This window comes from Egretta garzetta, unplaced genomic scaffold, assembly GCF_000687185.1.
Source record: "Egretta garzetta isolate BGI_Z169 unplaced genomic scaffold, ASM68718v1 scaffold81, whole genome shotgun sequence".
Lineage (NCBI taxonomy): Eukaryota > Metazoa > Chordata > Aves > Pelecaniformes > Ardeidae > Egretta > Egretta garzetta.
Genome location: NW_009258671.1, coordinates 3,361,293 through 3,381,212, shown reverse-complemented (window position 1 = coordinate 3,381,212; position 19,920 = coordinate 3,361,293).

The following is a 19,920-nucleotide window of genomic DNA, read 5'->3' as shown; positions in this document are numbered from 1 at the left end:
TGGCAGCCAAGAGAAAAACGCGAAAAGGTGGGGGGGGGGGGGGCTAAAGAAAAAAAAAAAAAATTAAAAAAAAAAAAGATCAGTGCTCAGAGGTAAGATGAGTCTAAGACAACGAGGTCTCTGAAGCTGCAGGAACTTAAGAAGCATACCTATTTCTTTCATTTAGACACTAGGAATTCTCTCAACGGCTTTTACTCCCTCTTTCCACAGCTTACCCCAGCTGCTTCTCTACTCCTCTTTTCCTTCCACTTCTTTTTATCCAAGGCTGCTTAAATTGCTGGTTAGGATTGGAAAAAGTAAGGTAGAACCAGTCAGCTCCTTCCTGCTTCCTTCACATGATAAAAGTTTTGGATGGAGGCAAGAAGCAAACCTTCTCCCAGGGGAAGCCACAGAGTTTTCTCCACCAGACCTTAGATATCACAGCACATGGTGATGGGGATGTGCTTGCAGGTTGGTGCCTCTCAGGATCCGTTACCTGGGCTGTTCGGCCCAGCATCACAAGAGCTGCCAAATCCACCCCGGACATTCTGAGCAGCTGAAGAGAGCTGCGCACTTTAGAACTTGTTGTAAAACATATGAAAACCCAGAGAGCTATAAAAATGTGTATAAAAAACAAAGCCGCCTCTTGTTCAGAAGCCTGTTTTCTATGTTCAGAAGTATTTAAATTAATGCATCTGATGGAGTAATGAGAACTAGGTAGAAGATGGCACTTCCCTCTGACGCTAGGATAATTAAAAGGGCAAGGTATTAACTAGCTTTGGAAAGAAAAAAGTTATATTGGTTGTTCTGGGGATCACAGTTCTGTCTTGATCCTACCTTCACTAATCACTGCGTTTAGTCATTAGACACTTTGCCCAGTCCCTGGAATCCAAGTCTGCTGATTACTGTTTGCTGATCGACTCTTCACGCAGAATTTGAAACACAGGGATAGTGCTAGGATGCCCTTTAGAAAGGCCAGATAATGCCATTTCTGGTTTGTACTACAGGAAAGATTCTTCCACAGATACCAGTGTCAGCTACATCCTCATCATCTTTTTTACTAATGTGCTCCTCACGCACAGTGGAACACTGTGGATCAGATTTTTCTTCATCAGTCAAGTATGTATTTGCTACTTATTTTTTAAAATATCTAAGAAAAATCCATACCACCACCACCTCCTCCCCCAAAAATAATTCTGAATGAAACATTACCTGATAGTTAAAAATGCTGGCATGCTGGATAGCAAGCATAAGTCACAGAATGATTATTGATGAAACAAATAATATTAGTATACATCCATCTAGTTAATACATACCTTATTAGCATACATTTATCTGAGATGAAAAAACATGCAAACATGCTATATTTTATGCAAATCACATGCAGATCTTGAGGATTCTGGAAAATTGCCATTACAGCCTTTGGTTCTGCAAAATGTAGGTACTCCTTTTCCTAGCCACTATATGCAATAATATTTCCAAAAGTAAGCTGTTAGAGTAAATGAAGTTACATAAGTGATGCATCTAGCCCACAGCACATAAAAGAAAAATAGTATGACAGGCCTCTGTGCTACAAATTCAGCAGCTGGTTATATATTTTATATAATGTAACCAGTAGGAACAGTATCATTTACGTCTTACAATACTCTACGAACAATCCAATTTATAAAATGCCTATTGTGTTTACACACCAGAAGCTATCATAAATCCTGAACATTAAACAGCGTCAGCAGATGAAAGCCAACTTTCCCACAATATTTTGCATGCTGAACCAAACGTGCTTTTAAAGGAAAGGCAGTCTCAACACAAGGCTCCTCTGAATTCAGCAGATCTCCAAGAAATTTAATCTTTCCTCATAATTAAAAGATATTCTTAAATTAACCTGAAAGCATGGCACCTATCCAGAAATATTACCATTTTTAACATTACACTTCTTTATTAATTACAGAAGAACTAATAGTGGGGGAACTATCCCATGCTAGGGAGAATCCCATTGCATACAACCTCTTGCCTGTCTTTTGCTCTGCTATCAGGAAAGGTAGGTCAGTGGTAAAGAATATGTACTTGTCCTTATCTGTCACTGTGGATTAACAACTCTGGGGGGAAAAAAAAGTCTCGGCAAATGAGTACAGCCAGATGACTGCATACCCAAACATGCAGATTTGTCTCCTTGCTGCCTGGAGAACCTGGATGCTGTTACCCACAACCAGCTTCTGCTTTCACCAAATTTGTACAGATTAGCTGCCTCCACTTCTGTTCCCCAGCAAGGCATCCAGAAGCCACCAACTCATCCCAGCTTTAGCAAATACATAGCCACAGTGTAAAGCATGTTGTTTGGTTTGGTTTTGGTTTTGTTGTTTTTGTTTTATTTAAAAACCATCTCAGTTTTTGATCCAAATACAAGTTATTTGAACTCAGCCTGCAATGGCACTGATATGATTATCAGGACCAGGTCAGCACTTGAGAAAACTGGTCCTCCTGGGGGATTGTTCCCAGAGAAGCAATCATCTGGCAGCAACACTGGCCAGGATAAAATGCTTTGGGCAGTTAACAGCAGCATACCTCCTGATCACTAGTGGCTGTAGTCAGAAAGATATTTGTCTCTGCTATGGCCATTTCCTGGTATTTTCTCATTATACAATCTTAGCAGGTTTTTTTGGTTGTTTTTTTAAGGGCCTGGTTCTGTTCTGTTTTGAGCAATTCACTGCTGGGCACAGATGTTTTCTGTTCCAAGACTTCCTGCAGAAAGCTGCCTGTCCATTCCCACAGCTCGCTTGACCATCACGTCTTCTTAACAGAGGACAGCTTATCAGGACAAGCGCTCTCTCATGAGATTTTAAATATTCTCTCTCCATTTCCAGGCCAGAAACATCGCAAGAGAGACTGTTCTTGCCTCATGCTAGTGTGACAGCTGCTGTCTTGGCCAACACGCTGGGGACTGGACCAGGGATCTCAAACTGAAAGCAGAAGCAGCTACAGCTTAAAGCAGAGAGCAGAGACTCCTTTGCTTGGAGGCTATAACAGCTCCTGGTCAGCACAGAGGGTGGGACTTTCAACATACATTTGCCCCTAGGTTGTATTAGTTAACGTATTGATCGATTTTAACATTGGCACCTTTTCTTCTGTTCCTGAATAGCTCCAAATGGAGCTGTATATGTTTAAGTGAAAAGTCCTGAGTTTTCTTCTTAACCTCATCTATATTTTGACCACATCATAAAGACTGAAGATGCTGGTTTAACCAAACAAGTTTACCCGTTTCTGGTTTTACACTGTACTTCTCTATAGCAGAGAAATATGTACCATATCAGTGAAGACAAAGTCTTGTGATGGTAGTGCGTGCATTGTCTAAGACCAAACACAGATCAGATAATGCTTGTGTTCCTGTTCAGGAATAGGGAGAATGGTAATGCACAAGGGTCAAGTTTTGAGAAGCATCTCAAGTGGCAAGGACCAGGAGCTGGGAAATACAAGCTGGGGTCAGGCTACCACTTCTCCGATGACCCCCCAAATGCACCCCTCAGCATTCTTCATGAACATATTTCTCTATCACTTCCCCTCCCTATCACATCATTTGTCATTAACACACACTGCCCAGGGAATAACCATGAATGCAGCATAGCTGGTACCTCTGTATACTTAACCGTGGACATAATCAGAAGGCAAGGACATCCTGAGGACTGCCTGCAAACTGTAGCAGGCTACTGTCTGGAAGCCGAATAACCACTGCTATTACACACACCTACCATTTGTAGGCTTTGTATTTTATAAAGAGTTAGTGATACTGTTTTCAAAAAGAGACAGAGACACTTAGGAGCTCAGAATAGATGCTTAAAGTCAGACTTAACATGCCTAGATGCCACTGTCTCTCTCAGGACAGTTTTTACTTTCTCGGTCTGTAATATTTGCCCTTCTTTTAAAAGCAAGTTATTAGCATCCGGAGACTGAAGAGATGTTCATGCCATCCCAGATGCTACATAATGAGACAATACAATAAAAGCATGTGCACAAGCACTGCTCCTCAGTACGTATTTGGCACATCCATACAGGCAAGTGCAAACGGACTTGACACTACCGTTGTTTGTATTTTAGTATGAGATTGATCGCAAACAGATGTACAGACAAACAAGAAAACCAGGATAAAAAAAAAATCTGCTAGTGATAATAATGTTGTTATATCATTTGTATCTAATGCTAATAGGATTTCTGTGTGAACTCATGAAACAATATTGTTATTGAGGAAATTAAAAGAAAAAGCAAAGATGTGCTATGCTCATTAGACCAAGTAGCTCGCAGTCCAGTATCCTAATAGCAGCCAGAACCCAACAGCTGAGAACTGAAAGGTTTCAGGTATACTGCAGTCATGTCACAGCCTATCATACAGGAAACTTCTTCCTGACTGTAGGCAACTAGTGGCTGGCATACACCATGACATACACACACATTATAAATCTGTATCTAACATGATATATGGGAATGTTTAATCCTCTCTTAATCTGGTCTACCCCTAAAAATACAGTATTTGTCTACATGAATCTTATTTTATTAAAGTGTTTCACATGTATACATATATCAAAAAGGTCAGGGAAAAGAGTCGCTCTTATTATTATAAAATAAGAAGTGTGCCAAATATTCAACTATACTTTGGATGGTGTGGCAATGTCATAAATATAACACAGCCTGAGGTGCTTTATTGTGCCAGTGATAAAATTGGTACAGGACATAAATTTCTTCATAAAGTACAGAAAAGGTAACAACTGTTTTGCCCCTTAGTAACAAAATCTCTGTTTCAAAAAGGTATTCCTTAAGCAGTTATTACAGCTTTTGTAATAAGATTTTGTCCCACCTGTTTCCTCACAAAAGCACCAGTGATCAGAATCCAGGCCCTAAGCCTGCCCACAGTCCATTCATGCAAGCAGCCTGGACAGTTCATGAAAAAGAAACAGGACCAGACAAGCACAATGCAACATCCAAATCCTGACCTACTTTCTCAAGTGACTGAAAAATATCTGCAAAATGTTCACTTCAGGCGAAGCACCACCATCCTTTAGCAAACCTATCTGAACCCCTTTGAACAGTTGTCTGGAGGCCCAACCCAAAGCCAGAAGGGAGAGTCAGGCTCTCTTCTGCTGGGAGCCACAGAGCCACAACTGTGTGAGCCACTGTCACACAAAAAGCAAAGCACCACTAAGCAGCTGATGGGTTGCATCTGGCTTCTGCAACAGAGAGTGACCCCCAGCACCCATGTACTTTCACAATATGCTTAGTTGTTGTCCTTTGGGTATGTAACCTGTAATTTGGGGAAAAAACCCACTGTGTAGCACGCCATCCTTAAAAGATCACTATTTCCATTAAACCCTAGTGCTGTTTCTACTTTTCTTTCTGTCACAGTGAATCATGGCCTTTCCCCCCATAAAAGAGAACAGCACCCAAGCAAAGGGCAGTAACAACCCACACCCTCAGCGTTAGTTTGCTGCAGACTGCTCCCTGCTCAGCAGGTCTCCTGCAGCTCCTCTTTAAGGCAATCCACTCCCTCCACACTTTCCACCAGGTACTGGGTACCACTGCACTTGACACATTTCAGACCTTTTTGAAATTTACCTCCTAACTTATACTTATGTGTCATCTGACTTCAAGGACCCTTGCTCTCTGCTGTTATTTTTGCACTGATGTCAGCAGTTGTCTTGACTGAGGAATCCAATTATCATCATACTTCTGAAAATAAAGTTTAATTATAGGCAAGTGTGATGAATCTATAAATTATGATGATTATCAGAGTGAACAGTAGCATAACTAATAGCATTAAGAATATATCTGAATATTGTCATAGGGTAGGGTCCAAATCTCTGAAGTCAGTGAAGAGATTCCCATTGATGTTAAAAGTCTTCAGACTTTACTTGAAGTAATTGTTTCTTAGTAACTAATTACTGCAATTCAAGTAAGTATTTTATCATTGTTGTTACTACTCATAATAATAATACTACAGGTAAGTGCATTAAGGATTCTTTGAATAAAGGCATTAAAACCAAATAACAAGTGTAATCTAAGAAATACAGTAACATGGTAGTCTGGCATCATGATATTCTGTCAATAATATTTTGCAATACTGGAAAGTTGTCCCAGTTATTGACATAATATTCTCCTATTCATCTTTTTATACCAGAAAAATTGCAGTAGGAAATAAGTCAATAAAATATTTAAAGTTTAAACACAGTCACTTTTTTTAATATGATTGCTGAACTAGAATAGCAGCTTTGTTTTTATTTATTTGCTTATTTTTACAGTCTGACATCATGTTCCCATGTTGCTAGTGAAAACTTCTCCAGCTAAATAAATTCAGTTGAGATTTACTCACTCTATTTATTCTCCGAAACATAACTGTGATGTTTGCTGGACAAAATAAAAAAAACCTCACCACCACCACATCCAAAGGAAGGATCTATCTTCTTATCTATCCTGTCTTAGTTAATGAGAAAATGTAACCGTGACTCCATTGAGAGCAAGAGAAGAGAGGCAGAGAGCTGCACTTGCTCTCTCAATAAACTGTTGCACATGGTAGGACTAATAGTGTGCTGTCTCATAGCCATCATTAGGCTAGCTAGTAAGCAGTACATTATCTTTGGTTTTCTTTCTTTCTCCAGGGCACAGTCATGTAGTTACTGCTCCTCATTATCCTTGGAAGCTGTAAATTTAAGTGTAAACTCATTGTCTCTGCAGGGGTTGCAGGTGAGTAGTGTGTAATGTCATTTACTCCGTTTTCTCTACTGAATTTTGTAGAACTGTATTTTAAAAAGGTTTGCCTCCCCCCAAGTCATCCTCGCTAAACTGCTAAGTGTTTGGATCCACGTTGCAACCCCTCTGGTTTGGCCAGAAAGACCACTTGCCGCATTCAAGGAACCCACATCTGTGTGGTCCCCAAAATTATGTGTGGCCACTACAGGATCTCATAATTTAAATGAGGGTGCTCCTGGGCAATGTTCGGACAGCAGCCAGGCAGCTTCAGGCACCAGGGGAATTTATTCCATCCACTTTTATTACCAGTTGCTCCACCACTGCCTGCAGTTCCTCAATTATGGCTAGTGAGCCTACCTCAAAAGCTAACGAGGGAGGCATGTTCCTTCCTGCTTATGGGAGCTGCAAATACATCAAAAAAAGAAAATTGACTCTTTTATTGACTCAGATGCCAACTCCACATTAAGCCTGAAGCTTCCAGTTTAGCTTCTTTACTTGCTCTTATTATTCAATTAATTTTTGTTGGTAGCCAGCAGAGACCCACAATATATAATATGGAAGTAATTATGGCATTAGAACACAAGACGCAGAAATATACAGAGTAGGTTCACACCTAGAGGCTTGGGAAGGACTTACAGTCCCCTGTCTGAGCTGTCCGCATCCAAGCCACACAAATAGGGCTGGGAGGAAGCAGAAGTTGCACATGAAGTGCTGTTCATTTCTACACAGGTTGGCAGAATAGAAGAGGGAAGAGATACCAGTGCAACTGAGCAAATGTGAAGACAGATGTAAGCTACTAACCAATACTACCCAAGGTAGGTTGCAAGATAACTGTCATTTTGTGAAAGACTGAGCTAATAAGTACAGAAGCCTACCTTTGAAATCACAGCAGACTTCAGGAAGGAACAAAGACCTCCTGACCTGCAACCTGCAAGGATGCAGAGTAACTGAGGACAGAGCATGGTCTCCACCTCACAACCAGCTAGACATGCAATCTATCAAAACAACAGCACCTGTATTCTTAGAGGCAGGGAATGAGACAACAAAAGACAACCCTCCTCCCTCCCCTCCAACGAGCCACAAGTGCTTGTGAATCAAAGGAAAACAGATGGCTTCAACTTTACACTTAATGTGGCAACAAAAGTCAAACGCTCCGAAGAACTAGAATACCCATGTTTACTGGTTAGCAAGATGTACGTCCACAGTCACAACAGCCTTATTTTTTACACAACCGGTTCAGAGAAAATGTCATGCGTGGTAACAGGACAGTAATAAGAAATCTCACAGCCTTCATAACAGAACAGAGGAGGGAATCATATTCTCTAGTTATGATGAAACACGGCAGCATTACAGGCTTAACTGACTGGCACTTATTTGGGGAAAGTCAAAAATCAAATTTTGATCTTTTTAATTGCTAATGTACCTATTTAAAAATGATCACAAAACTTTTTTCCTTCATTTCTACACCTCTTAATGCAACTGTATTTACAGAGGAATAAAACAGATTTAGCAAGTGTTTCAGAAAAGTCTATAAAGAGTGAAGGTTTCATAATTTCATTTTTGTGCTTTTAACTTGTATACACATTTTAACAGTGCAACCATTTTGAAAATCATTAGCCTAATGCTAGCTTAGATAGTTCTAAAGACTTATTCCTTTAGACAGAGAAACCTCTGAAATGGGTAAAAACATTGTAATTTGTCCATTTAAAAACATCCCCAGGATCAACAGTACTGTATGAATATGCAGCTTTGGAAAACAATTTAAAATTTACTGTAAAAATAACAAAAAAGTATTCTTGTTTGCTTTTTTAAAAAAATTAATCAGGGCAGCATTAGTAGCAATTCTGATATTCAGTCTTGCAAGTATTAAGACTGTTACTAAATACACTGAATAGATGTTATAAAGGCTGTGAAGCATCAGTGTCAACCAATTGGCATTAGGAAACACTCTCGTTAAAATGTAACTGATAACACATGACTTACCCTATTGTCAAGCTTTAATAGTCTTTCATATTTAGCCAAACTGATATAGCACACCTGGGAGAACCTTATGTTTTGTAAATATTAATCCTTTAGTGGATTCACTGGATTACCTGTATTTTATTATTCAGCATAGCCCAGCTGTACTGCATTTGGCTGAAAATTTGCATTGCTAGCAAGGAAAAGACATGTAGCAATGTTGATTTCTTACCTAATATTTCCTTGCTTGGATTCAAACAAAGAAAACAGCTGTGGGTCATATCAACTAGACAGATTACCGTGGGCAACCAAGAATTCGGTTATATCATAAAAACTGTCAATATAGCTTAGTCTCAAATTAGGTTCTCATAATCAACTGAATTCACAGTTCTAAGACCTTCTTAAAAGACTCCCAAATAATTAAATCACATTCTTGCCTGGGCTAAGATGTTCAAATTTAGGAACTAATTCCAAAGTTAATTTCCAATTTTAACCAAAAGTATCATAGCTGCACTTCTTAAACTTTGCATAATACTTTGATGGTTTCATATGTAAATCCAATCGATCAATAAGACAGCCCTATGAAGCTATATATGTATATAGTGGTATATGACTTAAATCTGAAAGTCAGAACTTGCTGATATTTATAATGTATATTTATAATCACCTGTTAAGATTAAGACTTTTATTCTTATTTGCAACAAAATGTATTAATAGCTATGCTAATGTAACACCAGTATTTTATTCTTAAAAATTCACCGTGTATGTAAAAGAAATTAAATTGATTACAAGAAAAAGGTTACGATTCTTAAACATTAAACTTCACATCACTGCATACAGAACAAATACAATACTTCAAATTATTTATATAGTCAGACAAGTACTTTAGAAATGTAAGGGATAAGATTTTAGAAGGAATCAAGAATGTGATGGACTTGAGAAAGCATGAGTTGAGTCTGTTTTTCAAAGAGTGCTGAGAATCCCTCTGAAACACAGTTTCAATTCATGAGTTTTCTCCCCACCACCATCTTAATGAAAGGACAGATGTTTTTCCAAACCTCTCTGGACCTTGAAATACAACAGGATTTACTAGTTCCCCACCAGAAGACCTGTTGCTGAACAGATATCACAACATTGAAATTACTACCTTTTCTCATGATGTATCAATACCTTTCTTTCAAGAAACACAGATCAAGTAAAGCATTAGCTAACTGAGACAACACACACCCACCCCCCGAGAATTTGTAGCTTAGGCAGTAAATTTTACAAAAAAATATTACAAAGTACTTTCTTTGTCCAAATCCTTTGTTTTCCAATGAGCCTCAGGTCCCTAAATTATTCCCAAGACATTTTTGAAACAGGATTTTGGCTTATAAATCATACTGGGTCTCAAAAAATGACATTCTTAGGTCCTCTATCAAATTATTCATCGTTTGATTGAAGCAAAATCAAACAGAAGAAAAAAAAAGGACAAGTGATCTGGGAGAAGGAGGAACACCATTTGCAAGTACACTACAACCTACAGGTGCTTCAAAGAGTTGTGAATAGGTCATCCTCAATTACATTTTTATAGCTTTCTTCAGCTTACGGAACTATAGCTGCATTAAGAAAATGCATATTAACGTTATCAAGTCAAATAGGCTTACACTGACATGCCAAAACAGCATGCAAACCAAAAAATACCCTGCACAAGTCCATGTTACCCTCATCCCATACTAAGCAAGGTGTTCTGGTATGAACATCACATTGATGAACACAGCAGGGTACCAATGACTGTGCCCAGTACAGAGAAGGTTGCGTGTTCATAAATGTAAATCACTTCCTGGATACTCACACCATAAGCTGTGATTGAGTACAGCACCTTCATAAAGAGAAAAGCAATTCTTCTTCTGCTCGAAGGGCTTTAGCATCCTGTATCCACAGCTCTTCTCAGGTTAAACAACTCAGAAGCACCAAGAGCACTGCCCTCAGACAGAAGCAGCAATGCTCAAACATGCATGGCACAAAAATAACTTATCAAGGAAATCTCTGTCTTTTCTGCTATCAATAAGAGTTTAATGAATAATCAGTACATCCCAGGACTACTCCAGAATCACATACTGGAGTAGTAAAAATCGCTGACTTTTCCTGAATTTCACAGCAAAGGAAAAAAAGGAGAAACAAAGCCAAACACCAGACACCCAAACCCAAGGGCACTCCTCCTTACTCCTGCCAACACACTGACATAGAAGACAGGGTGAAAGTCATGCTCAGGAAAAGCCACCAGTCCAGGAAATAAACCAAGTGCCATGAGAAGTAGGTTGGTTTAGCCCTATTCTTAGGAAGCAATGTTCCACTAGCACTTCGGTTTGCACAAGCTATGATGCATGTTGGCAATCCCAGGAATAAGATAATTGGAGACTAAATTGTGGTCTGACTCCTTCAGTTCTCAGTGTTGCTCTTGACACAGTTACAGGACAGAGAGGTGACCTGGTCTTGCTCAGCTGAATCTTTGTTTATCCACAAAGCACCAACGTCTAAGGATGTCAGTCAATTAAGTTTTGGTTGTATTCTGGTGGTTTTATACCATCATTTAAGAAAAAGAAAGAGGAAAGCTAGAATTTCTCAACCACCTTTAATGATAAATTTTAATCCCAGCTTTGGACAAAATTTCTCCATACTGTTTAGTTGCTGATCAAAAGCTGAACAGTGATCCTACTTGGATGGACAGATGTATACAGTTCTTCAACGGCAAGCCAACTCAATGGCTGCAAAGGTTGTGCAGACACAATCACTGCTTTGCCTTGGTCACTTTGCATCAAGGACTTCCCAGCTTTTCTTACAGCCCCTCAGTTCACACTGCAATTTCAGGAAACAGCATTGGCAGGGAAGCCCTCCCTCTCCCTTGGCTCCCCTTTGGCTCTCCTCTCCTTGCACTCTACCCACACTGACCTACTAAACACAGCTCCATTTAGTAGCAGCACATTTCACCTCCTTTATTCAAACCTAGGCTTCAGAACCAAACGTGGGTGAAATATCTTGGTGGCTTTCTTGTATCTTCAGGGTATTAATTAAAATCTTTCATTTCTCAAATATCTTGTAATATCTGTGCTTTGTTCTTCCAGGGGAAAACTCATACCCAAATTTGACCACATCAAAGACCACAGACTCACTGCAAAGTTCAAAAGAGCACTGCTCCTGCTAGCGGAGGCAGCTCTCTTTGCACAGCACTTACGGAAAGCAATTGGAAATTGGGACTTCAGAGTTCTTACCCCAGCTCCATTTTCAAAATAGCTGCGGGGGGGGAAAGGAACAAACCTCTGTTAAAAATACTGTGGGGTTTGGGTGCCACAGGGCATTTTTGAGAACTGCAGCTGCAAGTATTCAGTGTACTTTCGTGTATGGAGAGTATGGCAGGCCTCTGTCTCTGAAGGTATGAGAGGCTTGACATAATGCCTGCAGAGTGCTCTGAGATCCCTGGATGAAAAGTGCTCTAGAAGGGCAAATCTCGTCCACTTCAAGTTCAACATCAGACTGTGCTTCTGACCCCTTTTAATTGGGAATAATATTTCTTTCCATTATTAGTTTAGGCAATGGTTAAGAAGAAAACCTTTTTAAAATATATATATAGCATAGAGAAAATTTGCAATTCAAATTGATATTTTTAATCTTAAAAGTATTTTGGTGGAATGGAGTGAAAAATAGAAAGAAGAACAAGTCCCATAAATCTGTCACTCGCATAGCACATCGCTCACAGCTTTCCCCAGCCCACTGAGGAGGAGAGCCATACAGCTTTAAAATGACTTCATTCCCATATTTACATATTTTTTAATAGGGCTATGATGAATCTCCTTCCGCTTGACTCCTATTTTGAGCTGTGATATTTTAATCTCCATTCTTGCTGCAACTTAGCAGATGAATGTGCAGTGTGACAGAGCTCAGAGGAAATAGTATAAATAAAGCAAAGTGGAGCTATGACATCTCACATTTTATAGCTTTTTTATTGTAGCCTAAGCATAAACAGAGCACAGCTGTGTTATACTTACTGCTGTGAGCGCTCCCCCTGCTCCAACCCCCTACTGCTTTTAAAGAGACACTGCCCCTACTCAGGATCCTCTGGGTACCAGCACTGCTGTTCAAGGCATCCCTCACAGAAGCACACCCACCCACCCCCATTGCTTCCCTTCCTTTGTTTTCACTTTCCTTCTTCTACTGATTTGCCCCCTTGCCCTCCTTTCCCCACACCTCCCCAAGTGGCCCAGGATGTGACCCCGCAGTCCCCAGCGTGTACACACAGCCAGCGCTGTGCTGCTACCTACTGAAGGATGCCTTTCTTCCCTCCCTGTTATAATTTGCTCTGTTTAAGTACAGACACACATGCAGAGCACAGAAACAATTTGCAAAAACAACACTTTGATAAAAGACTTGTAACTAGCTGGAAGTACTCAAAATATTGCCATCTTTTAACGGTGGTATTTTAGAGAAGGGGCTCTCACGTTTCTCATCACTTCTTGATAGCTTTTTTTTTTCCCCCCACGGAAGTCAGTTGAAAAGAAAGGAGGAAAACACACTAACTTTACTCCTGCCTATTTAAAAAACAAACTGTCATGATGAGTTCCTAGACAGCAAAACTTCTTTTCACCTCAAGAATTTATGAGATACCACAAAAGATCTCATCATAATCATCACCACACATTCAGCCAAAAAAGCTCCCATTTGAAGCTTCAGACAAGAAAAATCGCAATGCATCTGGACCTGCACACTTTCATGACTATAAAAAGCTAAGTGCAAACCCAATAACCAGCAATCTCACCCATACAGTCCAAGAATGCTGTTTATCCTTGTGGCATGTTGAAAAGTTTTATGGTTGGATTCTATGATCTTAAAGTTTTTTTCCAACCAAAATGATCCTACAAAAGTGTGTCTCCATCTCTAATTTCAATGTTATTAACATAGGCACACCTAACATGCAAACACGCAAGACTTCTTTCTGCTATCTGTTAAAAAAAAAAAAAAAAAAAAAAAAAAATCAAAGCATTGCAGTGGTCACACTGAGCTTCAAAACTACATCCAACTTTCCCAAATATAGGGCCAAGGGCCATACAGGAAAGTTCTTTGCTCAAGGAGGACCCCATTGCATGTCTCATCCCACTAACTTGATACTAACAGCTTCAACAGAGAGTGAAGTTTCAGTGACCACCAATGCTAACCTATGAGCTGCAACCTAGTTCTTCTGGCCACCCTCTGCTCTCCCTCTATGCTCTTCTGTGCCCCACTGATCCTTGAGAGGATTTGCTACTTCACTGCTATCAGAAACATTTCTGCAGCTATTGTTCCCATCTGAGGTTCCATATAACCTGGAATAAAGCATCAAGCAATGCTTGTGCAAGCAAAAGAAAGCAGTTAAAAATAGCTAAATAAAACTATGCTAGACATGCGTCAACAATTTTATTTAAAAATTAAAAATAAATTTTAAAAGCCACCCAGAAAGCATGCTGAAGTTGTTTATACACAGGGAGCTGATTAAACTAACAAGCTTTCAAAGTTGGGATCTCAGGATTCTCAAGTCTGCTCAAAGTCATCCCTCTACTCAACTCATGGCCACCAGCCTGATACAAAGACCTGGTTAGAAAACTGCACTTTTGTGAGAAGATAAGTAGAATTCCTTTGTTTTGTAGGTGGATTATCACATCTTAAAAAAAACGTTTTATCTCATCAAGATTCACTCGTCTATTCCTTGAAATCCCCTTGAGCTTGTCCAATCCTACTCTGCCTATACAACCTATAACTTCATAAAGACGTTGCTATCACAAGATCATACTGACCACTTGCTCTGTGTGATGTCTGTACTGTAAATAACCTCAGACATTTTTGGAGGGCAGCAGTTGTAAGGAAAAGACATATCTGCACTGATACTTAAGAGACTCCTCATCAGCCACTCATTGTACCCAGGAGGCACTACTGAAAGCCACCCACACCCAACATTGCATTTACAAACTCTTCTAAGACTTGGTCTGTGGGACACCTTGCCTCTCCTGGGGTGCAGCAACAGGTGGGAAGTGAGGAAAGGGGTCAGGAAAGCTGTTTCTCAAGGCCCTGCAGTGGGCTGGCAAGTCCCCCCAGTGCTGGAGGAAGCAAGCCTGGGAAGGGAGCAGAAAAGAGACTGACCTCAGAAGTTCAACATGTCCCAACAAAGCCACCAACGGTAGGTTCCTACAGGCTTACCACCACCACCATCCATTTAGGTAGGATGTGTACTCCATGCTGACCACAAGACCAATCCTATTTAACAGTACAGTCATCATCAAAATGTGCTCACTCCGAATGAGTGAAGACTGAAGGAGATAGGCCATAAATTACTTTTTACTGGGAGAGGAAATAGACAGGAGAAAATAAAGAGGAAAAAAAAAATAGCCACAAAACATTTTCCCCCACTACCTACCAACATCTACCTCCTGTTAAGTTTTTAACTACATTTTTTCAAATTCACACATCTTCCATAACAAAAGCACCACCAACTTCACTTCCCTGGGGATGGCTCCTTAGTTCTTTTAAAAATTGCTGTAAAGTTCAGCAAATACCCAAAGTTGTGGTCAGTGCCACTAAAAATCAGTACTAGAAGCAATAGGATGAAAAAAAGAGACCTTACAATGAAGCCTGGAAATCCAGACTGCCTTACAGCCCTTTGCACCTCTCATCTCCACCTGGAAAAGATCCTGCAGATATTCATAAACATAATACTAAGCACATTTTGAATGAGAAGAGCGTGACAACATTATGGTACAGATTTAATGACAACAGTGGGAAGTGACCCCTTAGGTACAATATTAAACATCATTTCTGACACAGATGCTCAATTTTGAAAGCTTAATCCAAGTCAAATAATCTGCAGCTACAAATTAGACCTCCCCCTTTAGAGTTGGCCTACTGAGAAATTACCATCAGTATGGGATAACCCGCCTATGAACTTCCAATTAATACTCCTGACCCCAAAATTCCTGCACACAAACCTCTTGCCCCTTGCAGAACTTGTAGTTTGATTAGCACAATCTAAAGTGTCTCAGAAAAAATAAGTCAAAAAACCCCAGTCATGGTAGACACAATCATGGCACATGCAACACCACAATATATAAACACGGGTATGGCAATTTGAAGGCATCACCAATTCATTCGCTGGCTGGTGCAATACCACATAATAACACAGTAGCTCTCACCTACCGATTTTGAAGGGTAAGACCCCAGTTTCTAGAGAAAACTTCTTATGCCTTGAAAGGCATTTCCCTTATAGGCCACTGCACCTCTCACTGACAGCTTTCAGCCAAAACAAATGGAAGAGGCTGCAGGCAGGAGCTGTAGGGCACCTGCTCTAAGAAACAAAGGGAGGAAGCAATGGGCTTTTTTTTGTCCTTCTTGTTTAGTTTTCAGTCACAACAAATGAATGAAATGAACCAAAGAAAAGAACTAAACGAGAAAAAACAAAGTAAAATTAGTAACAGGCTAACAGCATATACCCACTGCCTGGGGCAACATACGGCTGATGGATGATGACAGCCAACAGACAAATCCTCATTCCCTGTCTACTAAACAAATTAGTAATCTCATCAATATCGTCACTACATTCACCTTCTGCAGCAGCTGCTGCTGCAACACAACTGCTGTTAAGCTTTAGGGGGAAAGCCTGGCTTTGTCTTGTAGTTTGCCAAATCCTGTGGGCAGTCAGGGTTGCCACCCTTTGGAAAATGCAATTAACCTGACAACAAGATTTTTTTTGCTTGCTTGTTTTTAATTTTTGTTTTTTAAAAAGCCTGCAGAGCTGCGTATGAAGGCAATAGTCACCTGCATGGTACACTCTGAAGTGCTAGGAATCTGCAGAACTTGCACCTTCAGAGCCTTCCCAGCTGTCAGGGTCTCTCCAATTAAAGTCTGAGTTCAGAGACCTTAAGTTTGAAGAGGACACCACAACTTCTCCTCAGACTGAGATCTGGCTCTACACTCCACTTTCCTCATTACTCCTAAAGTTTCTCTCAAAGTAACTACAAACCATGATTTTCAAAAATAAAGAGTGATTTTTGGATATCTAAACCACTTTGCTTCCTCCCCACTCCAAAGCTGTTCTCAGCCCCATATAGTACTGGCACTTCAAACACTGCCAGAAAGAGACAGCATCATTACCTTCACTTCCAAAACCCATCAGAAAAATGACCTGATTCAAACACATCCCAATCCAGAAAGATCAAATTTCAACAGCACTCAACACAAATCACAGCAAATCATTTGTTGCAAGAAGTCTGGATTACAACGCATCCCAGAAACCCCCCCCCAAATAACTACAGCAAATTTTAATAAGTACAACTCCACTTAAAAAGAAGGAAAATTTAGTTTATGCTGTGCAAATAGAAAAATATATATGCATATATGTTTGCATGCACAGACAAACTTTCTCTCCCTTTCCCCCCATTCAATTCACCTGAAAAGGTGTTGCATTTTTTCATGAAGTCTAGTAATTTTTCTTAAGGATCTTAAAAAGCCCTCAATCAGTAAAGCTGGTTAAGCTTGTTAACGCCAACAGAATATTTACTTATCAGTATCCCTCATTATTAGATAAAATACTTGCCATTTATTTCAATTTATCAGTTTCCACTTGAAAACATGCAATATACGGAACAGCTTTCTGAAGCAACCTGCTGTGTATATTTGTGTACATACCTTAACTACAGGAATTCACCAAATATTCACTAGAAAGCTTCATTGTTGTGTTAGAATTTTTCCATCCAGGAAAAATCTTAAGGTGTTCGGAGTAACAGCTGATGATTAATCCCACTGACTCAGCCTTTCTAGTTGTTAAGAGACGAAACCTTAACTGGATGCCAGGACTAGTAACTTTTCTTGGGGTCAGCTAAACCAACAAAATATGTTTTTTTCTCCCATTTGCTTCCATAATTGACTCTATGAAAAAATTCACAGCACTTGTTTGTGCTCAAGTAAAACATGCAACTTTCTTCTGTATCCTGTAACAGCTGGCACAGGGACACATTCCTGGAACTCATTTAGACAAATGTATATTGCATTTATGTTCTAGTTCACCAATTCACATGCATAATAAAGATTTCAAGAATGAAACTTAAATACTGAAGGATCTTAATCAGCCACACTGAAATATTTCACCATCTTTAACCACAACACTTCCATTTAACTATTTTCCAGCATCAGATATCTTGCTGCCTAAGTAGCTGGTTACTACTTCTCCTACATAATATATAAGAAACCAAACAAAATTTTCAAACTCTTACCAGGTAACAACAGATATAAAAATTTTGCTACTACATGCAATTTGCTCATTCCCTCCCCCCAGTTTTTTTGTTTTTGTGGTCTGGGTTTTTTTTTGTTTTGGGGGTATGGAGTTTTTTTGTGTCATGTCCTGCTTCCCCCCCACACCCCCCCTACCCCCCCAAGCTATTTAGCCATATCATAGGAATATTTCCTTTGGCATTTAATCATCCAAAAAACCCATTCTATTGCCTCATAAACTCCATCACAACGAACATAATCCTTTAGTTAAGTGCCAATTAATTATTAAAAACATTCATTGAGGATTAACAATCGTGAAATAGATACAGTTCTATTATGTAGTAGTTAATCCTCAATAAATCTACTTGTAATAGACAGCATTTTAGTATGAGAGCCAGCCTACTTAATCTAATGCTTTATATTTAATTAGATAATTATTGCATGTTAAAAAATACATTCATTAGGTTTAATAACTATGTAATAAGCATACATCTAATAGACAGATTAGTAATCCCCAGAAAAGGAGATTTTTTTAATAATCGCTTGTATTGGCACCCAAGAGCTACTCTCCAACATGAAGGCCAGTATAAGTTCCCTGCCTACAAAAATGCAGCCAAGGGGTTAACGCTCCCTGATCCACGCTTTTTGGGCCCCAGGATGAGGACAGGGGAGCCCAAAGAAGTTTGCCTACCTACAACTCGCATTCCCTTGAAGCTCCCGAGATCACACCTCTCCATAAAGCAGTCCAGCCTTTCCTAACATCAACTGTGCGACATGGCCAAATCACAGTCCTGTTTTCAAGACAGAAGACTTGGTCTGGAAGTGGTAAGCAGATCCAATGAGATAAATCTCTAAAAACAAAGAACTCACTGGAGCTCCCATCTCCTCGGAATAAGGCTGAACGCATATCCAGCTGTACAGAGATAGACTTCTTGCTCTTTTATTTCTCATACATTCTTTTGGTACCTCCTTCAAAAAAAAAGGTTGTGAGGAGACAGGCATACCCTGTTATTCATCTGGTACCTAACTCCAGTCAGGCACCAGCCAAAGGCAGGTAGGCATGATGTCTGTTTCTAGGACTGGAACTATGGGAGCTATTTATAGCATAAATAGCACTGAGTGGCCTTTTTAGGAAATAAGCTTAATAAAATGATTGCCAATCCCTCAGTTGAAGCTGTAAGGGCTATTTCATGAAACAGTAAGAATATAAACTTATGTCCTGCACCTCTGAAAAGCCATCACTCGCAGCTGCTGGTCAGCATCATTACCTAACAAAAGTGACTTGCGAGATGGTGTTTTGAACGACCCTTAAAAAATCCTTATAGCCCCATTTCTGTCTTGTCTTTTTCCCTTGCACTTCAACGATGAGCTGATTTTAGTGACTGCTCTCTTTGAAGAGGTGTTAGTTCTTGAACCATTGCCAGTGCATTGCATCTCAAGAATAGTAGACCTTGTTTTCTGATGGTGTAAAGAATACATCTGTAATTCTGTAAATCTGTGACTGCTTACACTCCCTTCTGGAACTGAAAGTGAGGAAAAAGGAAAGATGGTAGTCAGACAGAATCAAAAAGCACAGATTTTGGCTACTATTTTAAGTCTTGTATTGACACCATAAGTGATCTGTGTTCCTTCTTTAAAGTGAAGATACAGCAGCTCAAAGTTAACTACAGTATGTTTAAAAAAAAGTGTCACAAAAGTCCACTTAACTTGGCAACAGTAATTACTCTTTAATATGAAAAGGGAGCTACTCAGGATTTCAGCTATGGGATTATACTCACTGGACCTCTCATATTTTGCTGCAGATATTAATCTTTTCCACTTCAAAAGCTTCCTAAATTTTAATAGTTAAGATTCAGTAACAAGAGATGGTAAATATTAAATGATGCCACAAGTACTAGCATGCTCTGAATTTTCAGAATAGCAAGTGTTCCAACAAGATTAAAAAAAAAAATTCTCTCAGGATCAGTATTTTTTGTGAATTCTGCT